This window comes from Bos indicus x Bos taurus, chromosome 11 (genome assembly GCF_003369695.1).
Source record: "Bos indicus x Bos taurus breed Angus x Brahman F1 hybrid chromosome 11, Bos_hybrid_MaternalHap_v2.0, whole genome shotgun sequence".
In the NCBI taxonomy this organism is placed as follows: Eukaryota; Metazoa; Chordata; class Mammalia; order Artiodactyla; family Bovidae; genus Bos; species Bos indicus x Bos taurus.
The window spans coordinates 95,121,906-95,141,436 of record NC_040086.1 but is presented as its reverse complement, the minus strand read 5'-3'; the positions used below and the strand labels follow the sequence as shown (position 1 = coordinate 95,141,436).

Here is a 19,531-nt window from a genome sequence, read left to right as displayed (position 1 = left end):
TCCTTGGGGGACCAAACTTCAAATAGGAGTTAGAGTAGACTAACAATACACATACAATTCACACAATTCTTTCTCTTCTTCCTGCCTCCTTAAGTCACAAGACTCAAAGGAATAACATCCTGATTTTTAATATGAATTATATATATATATGGAGAAGGAAATGGCAACCCACTCCAGTATTCTTGCCTGGAGAATCCCAGGGACGAGGGAGCCTGGTGGGCTGCCATCTATGGGGTTGCACAGAGTTGCACATGACTGAAGCGACTTAGCAGCAGCAGCAGCATATATATATCTAGGTATATTAAATATTCATGTATTAAATGTAGAATAAAGAAAATAAAATTTACCTATTTTTAGCAAATTTTGCATTGCTTCTTTTTTCACTGTTCCTAAAAGTTAGCAGTTTTTCTTCTTATTGAGGAGCAGAATTACAGAGATAAACCAAAGAATTCTCCCCACTCCTTTACAAATTCCTTCTTTACTTCTATCCCCCCCAAATATTTTTTTTTTGGATACTGATTTATACTTTATAGGCAACCCATGCATCTTTAAAAATTTTGAAGTATATATAAATTTTACTGTCATGGAATATGATCCATGAAATATTTTAAATGAAAAAGGCAAGGTGAATAGTTTGTACCATATAATTACATTTTCATTTAAGAGAATCACCATATATTTGATCATGCAAAGAAGAAGATTTGAAATGGTGTACAGTTGTCATCCTAGAGAATTGAGATGGTACTCATTGATAATATTCAATGACTACTGCCTCAGATAGGATTCCCCAGAAGCAGAACTTTGGATGAGGTTTCATGGGACAGTGACTTCCCTAGAAATAGTTTCTGGGAAACCTGGTAGAGAGTGAGGAAAAGGAAGCTGAGGCTACTAAGCAAATGTAAAGCAAAGCCCCAAGGAGGACAACTTTGGCTTAGTCTTTCCGGGGAGTTCTGGAGCTTATACCTAAGTGCTGCCACTATCGGGGACAAAGAAAGAAAGCAGAGACTTTATACTTCTGTTCCTGTCCGTCATTGCTGAAGGACCCCTCCTGATGGGGAGAGGGGGATAAACGTGCTGGCAGCCTGAGAGTAGCCCTCCTACAAGACCTGCAGGTGCTGGCTGTTGGAAATGAGAGCACCGGGTTAGGGGGAGATGTAAATAGAGGAGTGAAAGCAGTTGAGCTGTCACCCAAGTTATAGAAGTTTAAACAAGCTAGAGAGTTCTTTCGGATATAATAATCCAGTTTAAACAGTCCAGGGCTAGTGTGGTGGCTCCACAGGGTTCCAGGCTCCTTTTGCTTTGTTGCTCTAGCATCACTGGGTTATTGCCTGCATCTGCACGGTCCAAGATGCTGAATATTTTGTCCATATTCCTGTTCACAAAAAGCAGAAAGATCAGATGTAGAGGGCACTTTACTTCTTCTAAGGACAAGTTCTGGAAGTTATACACATCACTTCAGCTCAAATCAGATTGGCCATAACTTGATTACTTGGCTACAACTGGATACCCAGAATAGTAGTTTTTACAGTTGACCTTATGCTCTGTTGAAAATAGAGCAGTCTGTTATTATGCAGCCTTTTCTGTAGGAGAGAATGCATATTATAGGCCTATTACAAGGATGTTCATTTTTACTTCATAGGGATGTGGTTTTTTGACTTTATTTTTTTTAGTTTCAGCAGCAAGCATCTGTTTTTTAACTGTCACAGGTTGGGGTCTTCTGGAAGCAGAATTTGAGACAGAATATAATCTATGGGATGTTAAGGAGTGTCCAGATGTTTAGCACCTGTGGAAGAAATAGGAAAGAGTTAGGATTTGGCAAGTAGAGAAGTTGAACTGTGATGTAGTCGTAAACCACATCTTGACTGACTCCCCAGAGAGCTCTGGTGCTAAAGTGGCCTTTTGGAATTGTTCTGCATTGGGCTGTCTCTTTGGTTGACTTATTTCACTTAGCATAATGCTTTCGATGTCCATTCATGTTGTCACCAATGGCAAAATTCTTTCTTTTTTTTGCAGTTGAATAGTGATCAGTTGTGTATATATACACACCACAGTTTCTTTATCCATCCATCCATTGATCGATGCTTAGGTTGCTTTCATATCTAGACTATTGTAAATAATGCTGCAGTGAACACAGGGGTGCATATATCTTTTTGAGTTGGTATTTTTATTTCTTTTGGATGAATACTCAGATATGGAATTGGTAGATAATATGGTAGTTCTATTTTTTAATTTTTTGGAACATCTGTACTGTTTTTTATAGTAGCTGCACCTATTTACATTCCCACAAACAGTACACAGGGGTCCTCATTTCTCCATATCTTCAGCAGTACTTGTTATTTCTTGTCTTTTTGATAGTCATTCTAACAGATGATAAGTGGTATCTCGTTGTGGTTTTGATTTGTATTTCCCTGATAAGGGCTGCTACTGCTGTTGCCAAGTCGCTTCAGTTGTGTCTGACTCTGTGCGACCCCACAGACGGCAGCCCACCAGGCTCCGCCATCCCTGGGATTCTCCAGGCAAGAATACTGGAGTGGATTGCCATTTCCTTCTCCCCCTGATGAGGACATCTTTTCATATTCTTATTAGCCATGGTCTTCCTTGGAAAAAAGTCTGTTCAGATTTTCTGCCCATTTTATAATCAACATTTTTTTTTTTTTTTTTTTTTGCTATTGAGTTGTATGAGTTCTCTCTATATTTTGGATATTAGCCCCTTAGCAGATACATGGTTTGCAAATATTTTCTCCCATTTGCCTTTTCATTTTAATGGTTTCCTTTGCCATGCAGAAGCTTTTCGGTTTGATATAGTCCCACTTGTTTAATTTTGTTTTGTTGCTTTTGTTTTTCATGTCAGATTCAAATAATCACCACCAAGACCTATGTCAAGGAGTTACCGCCTATGTTATCTTCTAGGAATTTTATGGTTTCAGGTCTTATGTTCAAGTCTAATCCATTTTGAGTTGATTTTTGTGTATGGTGTAAGGTAGTGGCCAAGGTTCATTCTTTTGCATATGGCTGTTCAATGTTCTCAACACCATATGTTAAAGAGACTGTTCTTTTCCCATTGTTCACTCTTGGCTGCTTTGTCATAAGGAGTGTGTGTGTGTGTGTGTGCGCGCGCGTGCCATATGTGTGTGGGTTTATTTCTGGGCTCTCTGTTCTTTTGACATATGTGTTTGTTTTTATGCCAAATTCCATACTGTTTTAATTACTATAGATTTTTAACATAGTTTGAAACTAGAAGTGCATGATGCTCCAAATTTGTTCTTCTCTCTTTAGATTGCTTTGGCTGAGAATTTTTAAGTTGGGAGATAATGATAACAGTTTTGCAGTATAGAAGAGATGATTGGTGATGCTGCAGAAAGAGAACAGTTGCTGGGCTGATGTCCTTAAATAATAATAGGGATGTGAGAGCTAACACATAAATAGAGATGAGTGCAGTTCAGTCAAGGTAATAGAAGACCGAGAAGTGTGTATGGTTACAGGTGCAGGTAGGTTGGTGCAGATGTGGTTGAAAGTCTGTGGAACCATACTTTCCTGATTGCCTCTTTTTTCAGTGAAATACAGAACAGCTGCCATCAGCTGCAAAGTGAGGATGGGGATGTGCTATTGGATGTTGAGGAGCAAGGAGGAGGTGTGGCATAATGCTGTAGAGAGATAAATGGTGAATGGACTCGGGAAATCTAGTGGAGTGCCTGGTTTGAGGTCATAAATTGAAAATGAGACCAGTCAGCTTGATTGTCTGTTTCTTCAGCCATAGTTAGCTGACCAGATGCAAGCTCAGAGGAGATGTTTAATCAAGAAATAAAATGGGAATTGTTCATTTTGAAAGCTGTTTTCAGGAGATTAGTGACCTGCATGGTATTTAGAATGTCAGCTTTTTAATTATACCCATTTTTGGAAGGCTAAACTTAGTGACAGGTCATTTTATAAAGGAAAAAGGCACGGCATTGTTCCAAAAAGTTTTCTTGGTTGAGAATTACAGGTTCTGATTCCAGCCAGCTTATGCAAAAAAGATTGGCTTTTTGGACATATTGGAAGATTGTCAAGTACTTCATAGCACTTGATGAAAAGACTGGAGGATCTGGTTCAGAAAACAGGCAGGAACAAGAGACTTTGTCAAAAGGCCTGGAATTACTGCCAAAGTCATACCACCTGAAGAGAGCTGTATGCTTAGTGATACTGTAACAATCTGAGTGTGTTCCCCTAAAATACATGCATTCAAATCCTACCCCCCAGAGGTGGTATGAGTAGGTGGCACCTTTGGGAGGTGCCTCTGTCATGAGAGTGGAACCCCATGGGTTAGTGCCTTGTAAAAGGGGAAGGAGAGAGATCCCTTAGTGCCTTTCCATGTTTGAGGATACCACAAGAAGTGTGCACCCAGGAGAGTCCTCAACCAGCCGTGCTGGCACCCTTGTCTCAGACTTCCAGCCTCCAGCCCTGTGAGAAATAAATGTCTGCTGTTTATAAGCCATCCAGTCTGATATTTTGTTATAGGAGTCCAAATGGACTAAGACAGATGCTGCTGCCACCTTTCTGAACTCTGCCTGTGCATCTGTTGCAGGAATGACTTCTGAACTTAGTGATTTCTGGGTCTGGCTCTATCTCAAGGAACTTTAAAAAGATTACTCTGGCTCTTTGATCAAGAAGGCAGTAAGGAGTTCAGTAGTAGAAGTGGGGAGAACCAGTTGTGAGACTGCAGTATAAATGATATTGATTTAGATTAGGATAGTGACAACAGAGAGAAAAAGAAATGGACAGATTCATGAAGTAGCCCACTCGGCTGCTATTGAAATTCTTTTTGGGGGAAAAATTCTTCCTTTTTGTCCCTTTTCCTCCCTTTTTCTCCACCTCTTTTCCTACTTCTCTTCCTTCTTTTTCTTTTAAATTCCAGGCCTTTCTAGAGGCTTTGATGCAGTCTTATCTTGCACAGAGTAGTGTAACAAATCTAGTAGGTATTTCATAAAATCCTTAATTCATTAAGAAAAATTGTCTAAGCTCCACTACGCACACTGAGTTGCTAAAGGAGGTTGCTAGCTCTAGTCATTCTAGAAGTGAGTTCACGTCTGGACACTCAAGAAATGATTCCTTTCTTCCAGGCCACTACACAATTGCTGAAGAGCTCACCAACCTTTTTTCTAGGTGTGGTGAATTGACATCACTTAATCTCACTTTCGGAGAAGGCAATGGCAACCCACTCCAGTACTCTTGCCTGGAAAATCCCGTGGATGGAGGGGCCTGGTGGGCTGCAGTCCATGGGGTCACTAGGAGTCGGACATGACTGAGCGACTTCACTTTCACTTTTCACTTTCACGCATTGGAGAAGGAAATGGCAACCCACTCCAGTGTTCTTGCCTGGAGAATCCCAGGGACGGGGGACCCTGGTGGGCTGCCGTCTATGGGGTCGCACAGAGTCGGACACAACTGAAGCGACTTAGCAGCAGCAGCAGCAGAATCTCACTTTCATCTAAACTTTTTTCCCCAGGACTCATTAGTCCCTTTCTTTGTTCTTTTATTATCTAGCGGTTATTGAAATAGGCCAAATGCATACCCATTATTTAAAAATGTAATGAGAAAGAAAATGGTATCTTTTTTTAAAAAAAGCTCCTAAGACAGTGATTTTTAAATGGAACTAATCATCAGAAATGGCTCAAACAAAAAAAAAAAAAGAAAATCCCAGCTGTCTTTAATCATGATATCTGGAAGTAGGTCCCAGAAATCTTTATCTTTTAAAAAATAAATATTCCAGGATAATCAGCCAGGTTTAGGAACTATATAGCTTTATGTTATTCAGATGAGTTTTACTCTTTTCAAGGACAAAGTTCTTCTTTCTTAATGTAAGATTTCCATTATAGATTACTATTTGGATTTCTCAGCTTGATTTTAAAATAAGGCTTTGAGATTAGTTTCATGAGATTAGGCTTCCCAGGTGGCTCAGTATAAAGAATCCAGATAGGTTTTTTTTGAGGGGAGTGATGGAGGTGGATTCCATTCGTTTTTCTTTTACCCTGTGTTGCTGTTGTTCAGTTGCTAAGTTATATCCGACCCCATGGACTGCAGCCCACCAGGCTCTTCTCTCTTCCACTGTCTCCCAGAATTTGCTCAGATTCATGCCCATTGAGTCAGTGATGTTACCTAACCATCTCATTCTCTGATGCCCCCTTCTGCTTTTGCCTTATGCTGAAGCTCCAACACTTTGACCTCCTAATAGGAAGAACCAACTCATTGGAAAAGACCCTGCTGCTGGGAAGGATTTACCCTGTGACTGTTGTGTAATTATACAGTTCTTCTTTCATCTCCCTAAGTGTAGGAAACTTGTTCTCTGTATTATAAGAATATAGCCTTCTAAGCTTCAGCTTTGAGAAAGTTGGTATAAAGCTAGATCACTGCTTCTCAGACTTAATGTGGGTATACATCACTTGGGGAGCTTTTTAAAATGCAGATTCTGATTTAGTAGGTCTGAGAGGCAGCCTGGGATTCTACATTTCTGACGAGCTGTGCTGTGATGCTGATGTTTCTGGTCTGCAGATCTTATTTGAGTAGTAAGAAGCGAGATGATAGTTGTATTATTCTTTAAGCTTTCATCTTTGTGTGAGTTACTCTCCTTTGGGGCATGTTTGGGGACTGTTTAGTTTGACCAAAGGTTGGGAAGTCAATTTTAAGAAGATTGGATTATGTAACCTTTTAATGCTTTTCCCCCCCATATTCTTGAAGGTTTTAGTACTATATATAGCCTGAGGCTTTTAGTTTCAGGCTTTGGAGCTAAATAAAAGAAGTGTCAAAAGTAGTATAATGTTTACTGAATCACTAAATGTGCAGCAGCAAAACTGGTTTATCGACTTGAAGTAGTCTGAACTACAAGTAGAGTATTTAGAGTAAGAGAGCAAGTGATACAGTGTTGAAAATTATTTTTAGATATGCAGGCTATATCTAAGGATTGGGAAATTTGTGTTTTACAGAATCGAGAATGCTTCGGCTGTTATATGGTATGTTAGAGCAATGGTTCTTAAGGGTGGTTTTACCTTCCAGAGCACATTTGGTAATGCCCACAGGTGTTTGCAGCTCAGATGGTAAAGCGTCTGTCTACAATGCGGGAGACCTGGGTTCGATCCCTGGGTCGGGAAGATTCCCTGGAGAAGGAAATAGCAACCCACTCCAGTAGTCTTGCCTAGAAAATCCCGTGGATGGAGGAGCCTGGTGCCGTCCATGGGGTCGCAAAGAGTTGGACACGACTCAGCGACTTCACATCACTTCACTTCGCAGGTGTTTGCAGTTGTCACGACAGGAAGAGTGGTAGTGGTGCTACTGTGTCTGGCAGGTGCAGGCCAGGAACGCAGCTAAAACTCTAGAGTGCACAAGAAAGCCGCCTGCAACCAGGAATTATTTGGCCCCAGTTGTTAGTGCCAAGGTTGAGAAACCTACGTTAGAGAATCTTCACAAGTACTTGATTAATGTTTACATTAAAAATAATATAGAAAATACAAATAGAATATAATGATCCATACAACAAATTTAACCAGTGTTAACATATTTGTTGTCATATTGGACTTTAGGCTTTCAATTTAAGCACTATCACTCCATTATTTGGGGGCAGTTCAGTTCAGTTCAGTTGCTCAGTCGTGTCTGACTCTTCGCGACCCCATGAATCGCAGCACGCCAGGCCTCCCTGTCCATCACCAGCTCCCGGAGTTCACTCAGACTCACGTCCATCGAGTCAGTGATGCCATCCAGCCATCTCATCCTCTGTCGTCCCCTTCTCCTCCTGCCCCCAATCCCTCCCAGCATCAGAGTCTTTTCCAATGAGTCAACTCTTCGCATGAGGTAGCCAAAGTACTGGAGTTTCAGCTTCAGCATCATTCCCTCCAAAGAAATCCCAGGGCTGATCTTCTTCAGAATGGACTGGTTGGATGTCCTTGCAGTCCAAGGGACTCTCAGGAGTCTTCTGCAACACCACAGTTCAAAAGCATCAATTCTTCGGCACTCAGCCTTCTTCACAGTCCAACTCTCACATCCATACATGACCACAGGAAATACCATAGCCTTGACTAGACGGACCTTTGTTGGCAAAGTAATGTCTCTGCTTTTCAATATACTATCTAGGTTGGACGTAACTTTCCTTCCAAGGAGTAAGCGTCTTTTAATTTCATGGCTGCAGTCACCACCTGCAGTGATTTTGGAGCCCAAAAAAGTAAAGTCTGACACTGTTTCCACTGTTTCCCCATCTATTTCCCATGAAGTGATGGGACTAGATGCCATGATCTTCGTTTTCTGAATGTTGAGCTTTAAGCCAACTTTTTCACTCTCCACTTTCACTTTCATCAAGAGGGTTTTGAGTTCCTCTTCACTTTCTGCCATAAGGGTGGTGTCATCTGCATATCTGAGGTTATTGATATTTCTCCCGGCAATCTTGATTCCCGCTTGTGTTTCTTCCAGTCCAGCATTTCTCATGATGTACTCTGCATATAAGTTAAACAAGCAGGGTGATAATATACAGTCTTGACGTACTCCTTTTCCTATTTGGAACCAGTCTGTTGTTCCATGTCCAGTTCTAACTGTTGCTTCCTGACCTGCATACAAATTTCTCAAGAGGCAGATCAGGTGGTCTAGTATTCCCATCTCTTTCAGAATTGTCCACAGTTTCTTGTGATCCACACAGTCAAAGGCTTTGGCATAGTCAATAAAGCAGAAATAGATGTTTTTCTGGAACTCTCTTGCTTTTTCCATGACCCAGCGGATGTTGTCAATTTGATCTCTGGTTCCTCTGCCTTTTCTAAAACCAGCTTGAACATCAGAAGTTCAGGGTTCACATATTGCTGAAGCCTGGCTTGGAGAATTTTGAGCATTACTTTACTAGCGTGTGAGATGAGTGCAATTGTGTGGTAGTTTGAGCATTCTTTGGCATTGCCTTTCTTTGGGATTGGAATGAAAACTGCCCTTTTCCAGTCCTGTGGCCGCTGCTGAGTTTTCCAAATTTGCTGGCATATTGAGTGCAGCACTTTCACAGCATCATCTTTCAGGATTTGAAAGAGCTCAACTGGAATTCCATCACCTCCACTAGCTTTGTTCGTAGTGATGCTTTCTAAGGCCCACTTGACTTCACATTCCAGGATCTCTGGCTCTAGGTGAGTGATCATATCATCGTGATTATCTGGGTCGTGAAGATCTTTTTTGTACAGTTCTGTGTATTCTTGCCACCTCTTCTTAATGTCTTCTGCTTCTGTTAGGTCCATACCATTTCTGTCCTTTATCGAGCCCATCTTTGCATGAAATGTTCCCTTGGTATCTCTAATTTTCTTGAAGAGATCTCTAGTCTTTCCCATTCTGTTGTTTTCCTCTATTTCTTTGCACTGATCACTGAGGAAGGCTTTCTTATCTCTTCTCTTGCTATTCTTTGGAACTCTGCATTCAGATGCTTATATCTTTCCTTTTCTCCTTTGCTTTTCACTTTTCTTCTTTTCACAGCTATTTGTAAGGCCTCCCCAGACAGCCATTTTGCTTTTTTGTATTTCTTTTCCATGGGGATGGTCTTGATCCCTGTCTCCTGTACAATGTCACGAACCTCCGTCCATAGTTCATCAGGCACTCTATCTATCAGATCTAGACCCTTAAATCTATTTCTCACTTCCACTGTATAATCATAAGGGATTTGATTTAGGTCATACCTGAATGGTCTCATGGTTTTCCCTACTTTCTTCAATTTAAGTCTGAATTTGGTAATAAGGAGTTCATGATCTGAGCCACAGTCAGCTCCTGGTCTTGTTTTTGTTGACTTTATAGAGCTTCTCCATCTTTGGCTGCAAAGAATATAATCAATCTGATTTCGGTGTTGACCATCTGGTGATGTCCATGTGTAGAGTCTTCTCTTGTGTTGTTGTAAGAGGGTGTTTGCTATGACCAGTGCATTTTCTTGGCAAAACTCTATTAGTCTTTGCCCTGCTTCATTCCGTACTCCAAGGCCAAATTTGCCTGTTACTCCAGGTGTTTCTTGACTTCCTACTTTTGCCTTCCAGTCCCCTATAATGAAAAGGACATCTTTTTTGGGTGTTAGTTCTAAAAGGTCTTGTAGGTCTTCATAGAACCATTCAACTTCAGCTTCTTCAGCGTTACTGGTTGGGGCATAGACTTGGATTACTGTGATATTGAATGGTTTGCCTTGGAAACGAACAGAGATCATTCTGTCGTTTTTGAGATTACATCCAAGTACTGCATTTCGGACTCTTTTGTTGACCATGATGGCTACTCCATTTCTTCTGAGGGATTCCTGCCTGCAGTAATAGATATAATGGTCATCTGAGTTAAATTCACCCATTCCAGTCCATTTTAGTTCTCTGATTCCTAGAATGTCGACATTCACTCTTACCATCTCCTGTTTGACCACTTCCAATTTGCCTTGATTCATGGACCTGACATTCCAGGTTCCTATGCAATATTGCACTTGAAAGCATCAGACCTTGCTTCTATCACCAGTCACATCCACAGCTGGGTATTGCTTTTGCTTTGGCTCCATCCCTTCATTCTTTCTGGAGTTATTTCTCCACTGATCTCCAGTAGCATGTTGGGCCCCTATTGACCTGGGGAGTTCTTCTTTCAGTATCCTATCATTTTGCCTTTTCATACTGTTCATGGGGTTCTCAAGGCAAGAATACTGAAGTGGTTTGCCATTCCCTTCTCCAGTGGACCACATTCTGTCAGATCTCTCCACCATGACCCGCCCGTCTTGGGTTGCCCCACGGCCATGGATTAGTTTCATTGAGTTAGACGAGGCTGTGGTCCTAGTGTGATTAGATTGACTAGTTTTCTGTGAGTATAGTTTCAGTGTGTCTGCCTTCTGATGCCCTCTTGCAACACCTACCATCTTACTTGGGTTTCTCTTACCTTGGGCGTGGGGTATCTCTTCACGGCTGCTCCAGCAAAGCGCAGCCGCTGGTGCTTACCTTGGACAAGGGGTATCTCCTCACCACCGCCCTTCCTGACCTTCAACGTGGGATAGCTCCTCTAGGCCCTCCTGCGCCCGCAGAGCCACTGCTCTTGAGGCGTGGGGTTGGTCCTCCAGGCCGCTTGCCCCTGGCCTCCAGCATAGGGTAGCTCCTCCCGGCCGGCCGCCGCCCCTGACCTCGTTCACGGGGTATCTCCTCTCGGCCGCCACCCCTGACCTCGGACGTGGGGTAGCCTCTCTCGGCCACAGTCCCTGACCCCGGACTTGGGTAGCTCCTCTCGGCCATTCCTGCGCCGTCACAGCCTGACACTCTCGGCCGCTGCCCCTGACCTCAGACGTGGGGTAACTCTTCCTGGCCACTGCCCTTTGGGCATGGGGTCCTCCCGGCTTCTGCCCCTGACCTTGGACGTGGGGTAGCTCCTCTCGGCCGCTCTTAGCACGCCGGTCAGTTACCTATGAAATTTGGGGGGAAGTAATCCAGAATTCGGAGAAGGCAATGGCACTCTACTCCAGTACTCTTGTCTGGAAAATCCCATGGATGGAGGAGCCTGGAAGGCTCCAGTCCATGGGGTCGCTGAGGGTCAGACACGACTGAGCGACTTCACTTTCACTTTTCACTTTCATGCATTGGAGAAGGAAAGGCACCCCACTCCAGTGTTCTTGCCTGGAGAATCCCAGGGACGGGGGAGCCTGGTGGGCTGCCGTCTATGGGGTCGCACAGAGTCGGACGCGACTGAAGCGACTTAGCAGCAGTAGCAGCAATGCATAATTACTACTTTGAGTTCAAACAATGTAGAAAATTCAAGGTTGAAAGTGTTGACACCTCATTGACACGAGGTGAACATTAGCCCAGATAGCTTTCCTTGCATATATACAGAAGAGACATGCTTTTATAAAATTAAGGCCATACTGTGTATGAACTAAATGTTTTTTCTTTTGAAAAATTTTAAATCTAGAGAAAATTAAATGGAATAGAAAATTAACTCCAGTATACTTATCACTTAGCTTCAATAATGATGAATTCATAGCCAATCTTACTTCATCTATATCCACATCCACTCCCCTGACCCTGCATATTTTGAAGCACATCCCAGACAGCACATCATTTCATCTGTAAATGTTTCAATACCTGTCTCTAAAACATGAGAACTCTTTTTTTTTTTTTGAGACATTAAACATCAGATAGTTAATTTCCCTGATTTATTTTCTCTCCTCCTCCTTTCTCTCTCTTGAATTATGTTTTCTTCCAAATTGGGTTTTTTTGTTTCTAATGAGATCACATGTAATGGAAGAGCAGTAATTGTGCAAAGAAAGAAGTGGGTGCTGCGTAGGCCAAAACATAAGCTATCTGCCACAAACAGGTTTTTGTGGGTTTTGTTTTTTCTTTGAAGAATGTCTTAAACTATTTGGCAATGCCATGTAAAATAATGAAATACTTTATTTCTCTTTTCTGCTGTGTTTCTTTTTCAAGTCGTCTTTTCATCTTTTTCAGTATTTCTCTGAGATTGCTTCCCGCCTTGATGTGTTTGCTATAGCGGTGGCCTCTGGGGACGAGTGGAGGAAGCTACCTGCAGGGATCATTTAACTGGTGGTTAGCTTCTTGAGGGCTAGGAGCAAGTCTTACCTTACAGCTTACCTAACCTAACAAGCAAGGTAACCTTTCTGCTTGTTGCCATTATCATGTCCTTGGTATTTGTTGGATGCTTGTTATTCATCTTGAGGGGTTGTGTCGATATTGGTATATTACCATTGAAACCATTTACAATGAAAAACTAAGTATGCTCATTTAGCTTCAACATATGTGCATGTTGACTATCAGTGACTCTAATTCAGTTGTTAACTTTTGGTATCTGCATCTGTGGCCGGCTTCCATGCAAAGAGGTGAAGCAGGGAGGTAGCTCAGTAGTAAAGAATCACCTGCCAATGCAGGAAATGCAGGTTTGATCCCTGAGTGGGAAGATCCCCAGGAGAAGGAAGTGGCAACCCACTCCAGTGTTCTTGCCCGGGACACCCCTTGGACAGAAGAGTCCAGGAGGTCTACAGCCAGTGGGGTCACAAAAGAGTTGGACATGACTTAGCAGCTAAACAATAATGTGCATGTTGAGTGTAGGTAACTCTAATCCAGGTATCTTTGATATCTGCGTCTGTGGGCGACCTCCATGTAAAGAGGCGAAGCAAGGAGCTCTGCTTCCTCCAGCCACAGTCTCTGGTTTCTTTTAACACTTAACTCATGGCATGACCATATGTCCCAGTTCGCCTGATGCAGTCTAAGTTATTGCACAGTCTTGATGTCATCCCTTTTCATTCACCAGATTGTCCCAGTTTAGATGGTAAGTTAAATGGTCATCCTACGATAAAGGCATTTAATGTGTGCCTGGCTCTCTTTGGAACACTTTATTTACATGCATTCTCATTTAATCTTCATGAAATCCTGAAGAGGCGGATCCTTTTTCATCCACATTATACATATGGAGAAGTTGGGGCACAAAGAGGTTGAGTAACTCAGCTAGTGTCCTGAAGCTCTATTTACTTAGTGACAGAGCCAGGACTGGAGCACAGGCAGTTCAGCACCAATGTCCTTAACCGCTCCACTATGTCACCTCTGTGCTGGACCCAGATATATCTTTGTAGAACACATGCTGATGTATCAGAAGTTCATCTGCGTATCTTTAGATCAGAAGTCTGCTGAAGCATCAGGGAATTGGAGGGATCTCCTTGTCTTCACAATATACTTGTACCACTACCCCAATCTGATTATAAACTTTTTCTCAGAAGAGTGAACATTTACCTTCATTCTCTGGGTGCCAACTGTTTGGCATTCCTAGATGCTCACGTGATGAACAACTCCAGCTCTTGCAGATTCTTAAGTCTCTGCAACAGTCATCTTTTTCTTTCTTCTGGTCATCTTGGGTATCTTAAATTTACACACACACACACACACACACTACCGCCAGCACCCAGAACAGGGCCTGACATATGGCATACACCTACCTTTGATCAGTTCATTTTCTGGAGTTGGGTGGGAACAATATTCAAAGCCGTTGCACAAGGTGCTTTGAGGAAAGAGATTTCAGACAGCGACTGCTTTCAAGTCCCTTACAATTTAGTAAGTGTAGATGAATAACTGGTATATGGCAGCTGAGCTATAATATGAGAGTAATTTAGAGTTCAAAGAAAAAAATTTTCTGACAGTGTTGATCAGGAACATTTTGAGAAGATGGAGACACATAAGTCAGTCTAATGACTTCTAAATTGGCTAAAAAAAAAAAAAAAAAAAAATTGCTGCATCCAGACCTGAAATTTGGCAAGAGTAGAGGGCTGTAGAAGAATAAGATTTGATCAGCCCAAATGAGAGGACTCGGATCAGTTTGACACTTGATCCTCTCATGGAAACCCTCAGTCAGCAGTGTTGCCCTGTTTTTATGACATCACTATCATCATGGCACATGGACCCTCTAGGTGGGTTGGAAGCAGTGAGAACAGATGGAGCACCTCAGCAGCAAAGAATTTGATTTTTTTTAAAATATGGAAGCCTGGTGTTATTTGATTTTTTTAAAAAAACCTTTAGAGTTTACTGTCTATTGATATATACAAGATTTTTTTTTCTTTAATAAAACCAGTGTCTGTTTTTATTTTAATATAATTGTATTTGCTTTTTTTTTTTACTTGATGTCTTAATAAGAAAAAGTATTTCCATTTGAATAGAATTTCTCACAGTGGTGAGATAGGGCAATATTTGTTATCCTTACCTTACAAGTGAGTAATCTGAAGTTAGGTTAAACTGTCAGCTGAATGACTTGGGGAAAATGGCACAATTGAGACTTGGGTCTTCAGAGTCCAGATCCAGTATATATCACCCAGCCTCATTTTAACTTACTAGATTAAAATTTTTATCAAAATGAAGAAGAACAACAAAAGTTGCGATTATCTCACATTATAACTCTTTGTTAATAAATGTCATTATAGAATCTAGTTCAACATAATTAGTCTATTTCCGTTTTTCAGTTGACAGGCTTATTAACACCACTTTGATGATTGTAGATCCAATAAACTGTTCTGAAATGAAAGTCCTATAGGAGGAGCTTCAAGGGGCTTCCTTGGAACCTACGTGCAATTAGAAAAAGGCAGTCTTGGGAATCGCCTGGTCGTCCAGTGGTTAGGACTTGGGAGCTTTCACTGCTGGGGCCCAGGTTTGATGCCTGGTCAGGAAACTAAGATGCCACAAGCCATGTGGCATGGCCAAAAAGAAAGAAAAAACCCGTCTCTCTTTAATATGCTGTCTCGGTTTGTCATTAGTCTGGAAGAAGGGCCTGAGAAATTTGGTACCTGGGCATTTCCTTCTTTTTTTTTTTTAATTTTTTTTTTTTGGGCATTTCTCTTACAGTTGTCTTTCTGGGTAGATGGTCAATCAGAAAAATGCATGCCGCGCCTGCAGTTCAGTGCCCACCAGATCCTGGCCTTGGGAATTGAGTATCTGGATTTCAGTCTCTGCTCTGGTGCTTCTATGTAGTGCTTGAAAAGCAGCAGCCATGAATCCTATTTACATTTATTTATGAGGAGCTGGGGTTTCCCTGGTGGCTCAGATGGTAAAGAACCTGCCTGCAATGCAGGGGACCTGCGTTCAGTTCCTGGGTTGGGAAGATCCCCTGGTGGAGGGCGTGGCAAAGCACTCCAGTATCTTTGCTTGGGGAATCCCATGGACACAAGAGCCTGGCGGGCTACAGTCCATGGGATTGCAAAGAGGCAGACACAACTGAGCAACTAACACAGACAAAGTGATTTGGTATGTGTGTGTGGGGTGTGTGTTGTGCTTACAGACAGGCCCTTTTGCTCTTCCTGTGTGTGTGTTGGGGGTGTTGCTGTGGAGGTGTGTGTGTGTGTGTGTGGTGCTTATACACAGGCTCTCTGGCTGTTCCTGAGTGTGTGTGTGTGTGTGTGTGGTGCTTATACACAGGCCCTCTGGCTGTTCCTGAGTGTGTGTGTGTGTGTTTGTGTGTGTGTGGGGGGGGTGTGTGTGTGTGTGTGGTGCTTATACACAGGCCCTCTGGCTGTTCCTGAGTCTACCAAGTACATTCCTGCCTCAGCACCTTGTGCTGCTCCGTCTCCCAGGACCCTGAACCTCCCTGATCCTCACTTGGTACATGGTGTCACTTTATCCGGGTCTCCCTTCCAGTGTTACCTTCTCAGAGGTCATCTCACTTACTCCAACTAAAATATTACCCCCCCATCACACTCTCCATTGTGTTTTCTTCATAGTTCTTCTTAGCCACTTGTTGCTAGTTGTTCTTTCTAGATGGCTGCCTGAGTGACTTCTATCAGTGATGTCTCCGCTTTTAATACACTGTCTAAGCTTGTCGTAGCTTTCCTTCCAAGGAGCTAGTGTCTTTTAATATCACGGCTGCAGTCACTGTCGACAGTGATTTTGGAGCCCAAGAAAATAAAATGTCACTGCTTCTACTTTTTCCCTTTTCAAAAGTCTAGGAATTACACTCATTCTTTGATGTGATGATCAGATAACTAAAGTCATAACTCAGTAAAGTCGTAACATATTTATTATACATATATCTCCAGTTATTGCTGAAAGAAACAATAACTTCCTCTTTTGTTGAAAAGTTTATTATTTTCTTTCTTCTGCTTCTAGCTTATTGCGGGTAAAAAATGCAATTTAGGAAAGCAAAGTTGTTACAGTATAAATCACCAGTATCTTTTGATGTTTTTAAAAAATTCTTCATGTTACAATACAGATCAGGTAGACATCACTAACGTTTGCTTGTCTTACAGACTTCTCTCAGAATATACTGATATGTTGGGTTTTGGGTAGCCTCAAATGATCTCCACAGTACCCATTTTCAGCTTCCTACCTCCATGACCTTTGACTCCTGCCAGCTTTGTGATTAAGAAGGAAAAGTCTGTGTGGCCTGCACTTCTTTACCTATTGAACAAGAGTAGTGCCCTGGTTAGGAGTAGTACATTGGTCAGTGATTGGGACTCTTGCCTGAACGTCTTGCTCCCTCTTGAGTTTTTGTGTTGTGGTTAAATGACCCTTTACATCAAGCTACGTTGTATCTGACTGCTGCCTCTTTCGGTTTTCCACCCAAGACAGTGTTTATGATTTATTAGCCTCAGGCTGCTTCACGTTGTGTTTCCTCACATCATTCTCCAGAGTATAAATATTTGTTTCTTTCATTTTGTATAGTTTTGTGTTTCTTGCCCCATTAGCTTCACAAATAATTTTTTGCATGTATCTTTTTGATCGTTGTTCTTTTTAGATGGCCTCCTGAGCTACTGACTTCCTTTCCTTTTTGTTAGGCTGTGTGCTGTGTCCCAATTAAACAAGTACTGGAATTTTCGTATGCGTACGTATTAGGTAAACACTTCTGTTTCTCTTCATTTGGTAGGCAAAATGATACCTTTGTAGCCTCCTGGACAATATCTTACAAATGGCCTCCTGGTTTTGTGTAAGTATATCACCACTGTTCCATGCCCGCACTCCTTTGGCTTTTTTTCTTAACCTCTCTTTACCCTCAGTTCATCCAATTTCTATCTGTACTGAACCATGAGAAGCTTGGTACCTGGGCATTTCTCTTAAAGTTGTTATTATAGCTTAGAACATAACTGCTATCACATGTTGGAATAAGTCAGAAAAAATAGTTCTCAGAAAGTAATCTGTATATAATTTAGGATATTTTTCTGCTCTCTTTGATAGATGAAAGTGCTTTGCACCCTGGTTCCTATTATATAGAGAGATGCCGTCTGCACCAAGCTTCTTGTTCCTTTTTCATTGAATATTTCAAAACCATCATCATTGCCCCCACATAAACACATTCAACATTTATTTGTACTTGGTATTTTTCAATTTATACTCTGTTTTGAGTGCATTTGTAACAATTTTACAGTACATTATAATTCACAGGGCAATCTTATATCCATTAGTTCATTTTATTGTCCAACAGCTTTATGAGGAAGCATTATTAATATTCCATTTTTATAGCCGAGAAAACGTACGTGTGTTTGTTTTCTCAGACATCAGAAAAATACTGATGCTTAATTATATAGCCATTTCCTCTCTTTTACCTTCTTAAAAAATCTGAATGCATAAGAAAATGATCGCTTTCCTACCATGCGATTTCTATAAGTATCTTCTCTACTTTGTCAGAATGAATCTTTTCATTATATTTTGGTTTCACTTCCTGTATACTTCCATTCTCCTCTGGGCCTATGTCCCTTTTAAGTCTAATCACAAGGTCATTTCGTATCTTTTTGAAACATCACTAAGCTGCAGAATAATAATGATGGTGATGTTATACATTATATAGTGTTTTCAGACTTCTTTCACACCCGTCTTTCACAACAGCTATCTGAGGTAGGCAGAACAAATGTAAATTGCTTCTTTTTGTGGATTAAAAACCTGCAACTCTAAGTGTTAGCTAAAGTTACTTGTGTGTTTACAATCACAAAACTGGGAAGTGTTTGGAACAGGAATGCCTCTTTTGTCTGAGCCTGGGGCCCTTCCACTGCTGTTGCTTCCTGCCATTTTCTCTCCGCGTTTCCTTCATGCTTTTGTACTGCCTACCGTTTACTTAGAGTGAAATCCAGAGTAGCAGTTTCTCTTGTAGCTTTGTCAAGACTTCCTATAAAAAGAAATTTTAAACAAAGCAGGTCCATAATTTGCCAGATGCTCTGTGCTTAGGTCTTTGAGCACCTGGTGCTGTTTTGCTCCTGCGCCATGATGTCATATGTTAGGACTGTGCTGTGTAGGGATTGGTGTCCCAGGGCTGCTGTAACCAACCACCTCCAAACCTCGTGGCTTGAAGCAGGAGGCACTTGTGCTCTCACACGGCAGGAGGCCAGCAGTCCAAGATCAGGGTATTGGCAAAACAGGTCCCTTTGTAGAAGCTCAGAGGGAGAATCTGTACCATGCCTCCTGCTTCACTTCTGGTGAATCCTTGGCTTGTATTCAGTCAGTTCAGTCACTCAGTTGTGTCCAACTCTTTGCGACCCCACGGACTGCAGCATGCCAGGCTTCCCTGTCCATCACCAACTCACGGAACCTGCTCAAACTTAAGTACATTGAATTGGTGATGCCATCCAACCGTCTCATCCTCTGTCGTCCCCTTCTTCTCCCGCCTTCAGTCTTTCCCAGCATCAGGGTCTTTTCAGATCTTTTCAGTTCTTCGCATTAGGTGGCCAAAGTATTGGAGCTTCAGGTTCAGCATCAGTCCTTCCAATGAATATTCAGGACTAAGTTCTTTTAGAATGGACTGGTTGGATCTCCTTGCAGTCCAAGGGACTCTGAAGAGTCTTCTCCAACACCACAGTTCAAAAGCGTCAGTTCTTCAGCTTGTATTAACAGCTGTGTAATTCCAGTCTCTGTCTCTTTCATCATTTGGCTCTCTTCCCTCTGTCTGTGACTCTGCATGGCATTCTCCTCTCTGTGAGTGTCTGTCTCTGCATCTCTTTTCCTCAGCTTATAAAAACACCAGCCATATTGGATGAAGGGCTCGCTCTGTTCCAATAGGACCTCATGTTAACTTACATCTTAATTGTATCTCCAAACACACTGTTTTCAAATAAGTTCACATTGACAGGTACAAGGGG

At 41.9% G+C, this 19,531-nt stretch overlaps 1 protein-coding gene across 2 annotated transcripts in view; it reads left to right on the top strand.

Moving 5' to 3' along the window:
- Positions 1–19,531, top strand: part of SCAI (suppressor of cancer cell invasion) — a 116,599-nt gene that overhangs the window by 35,415 nt on the left and 61,653 nt on the right. Inside the window, exon 2 of one of the 2 annotated variants that reach the window (XM_027556257.1) lies at positions 12,426–12,586. The exons of the other annotated variant lie outside the window; for it this stretch is intronic. The gene's annotated coding sequence lies outside the window, so the exon portion shown is untranslated. The remainder of the gene's footprint in view (positions 1–12,425; positions 12,587–19,531) is intronic. 2 annotated transcript variants of the gene reach the window in all.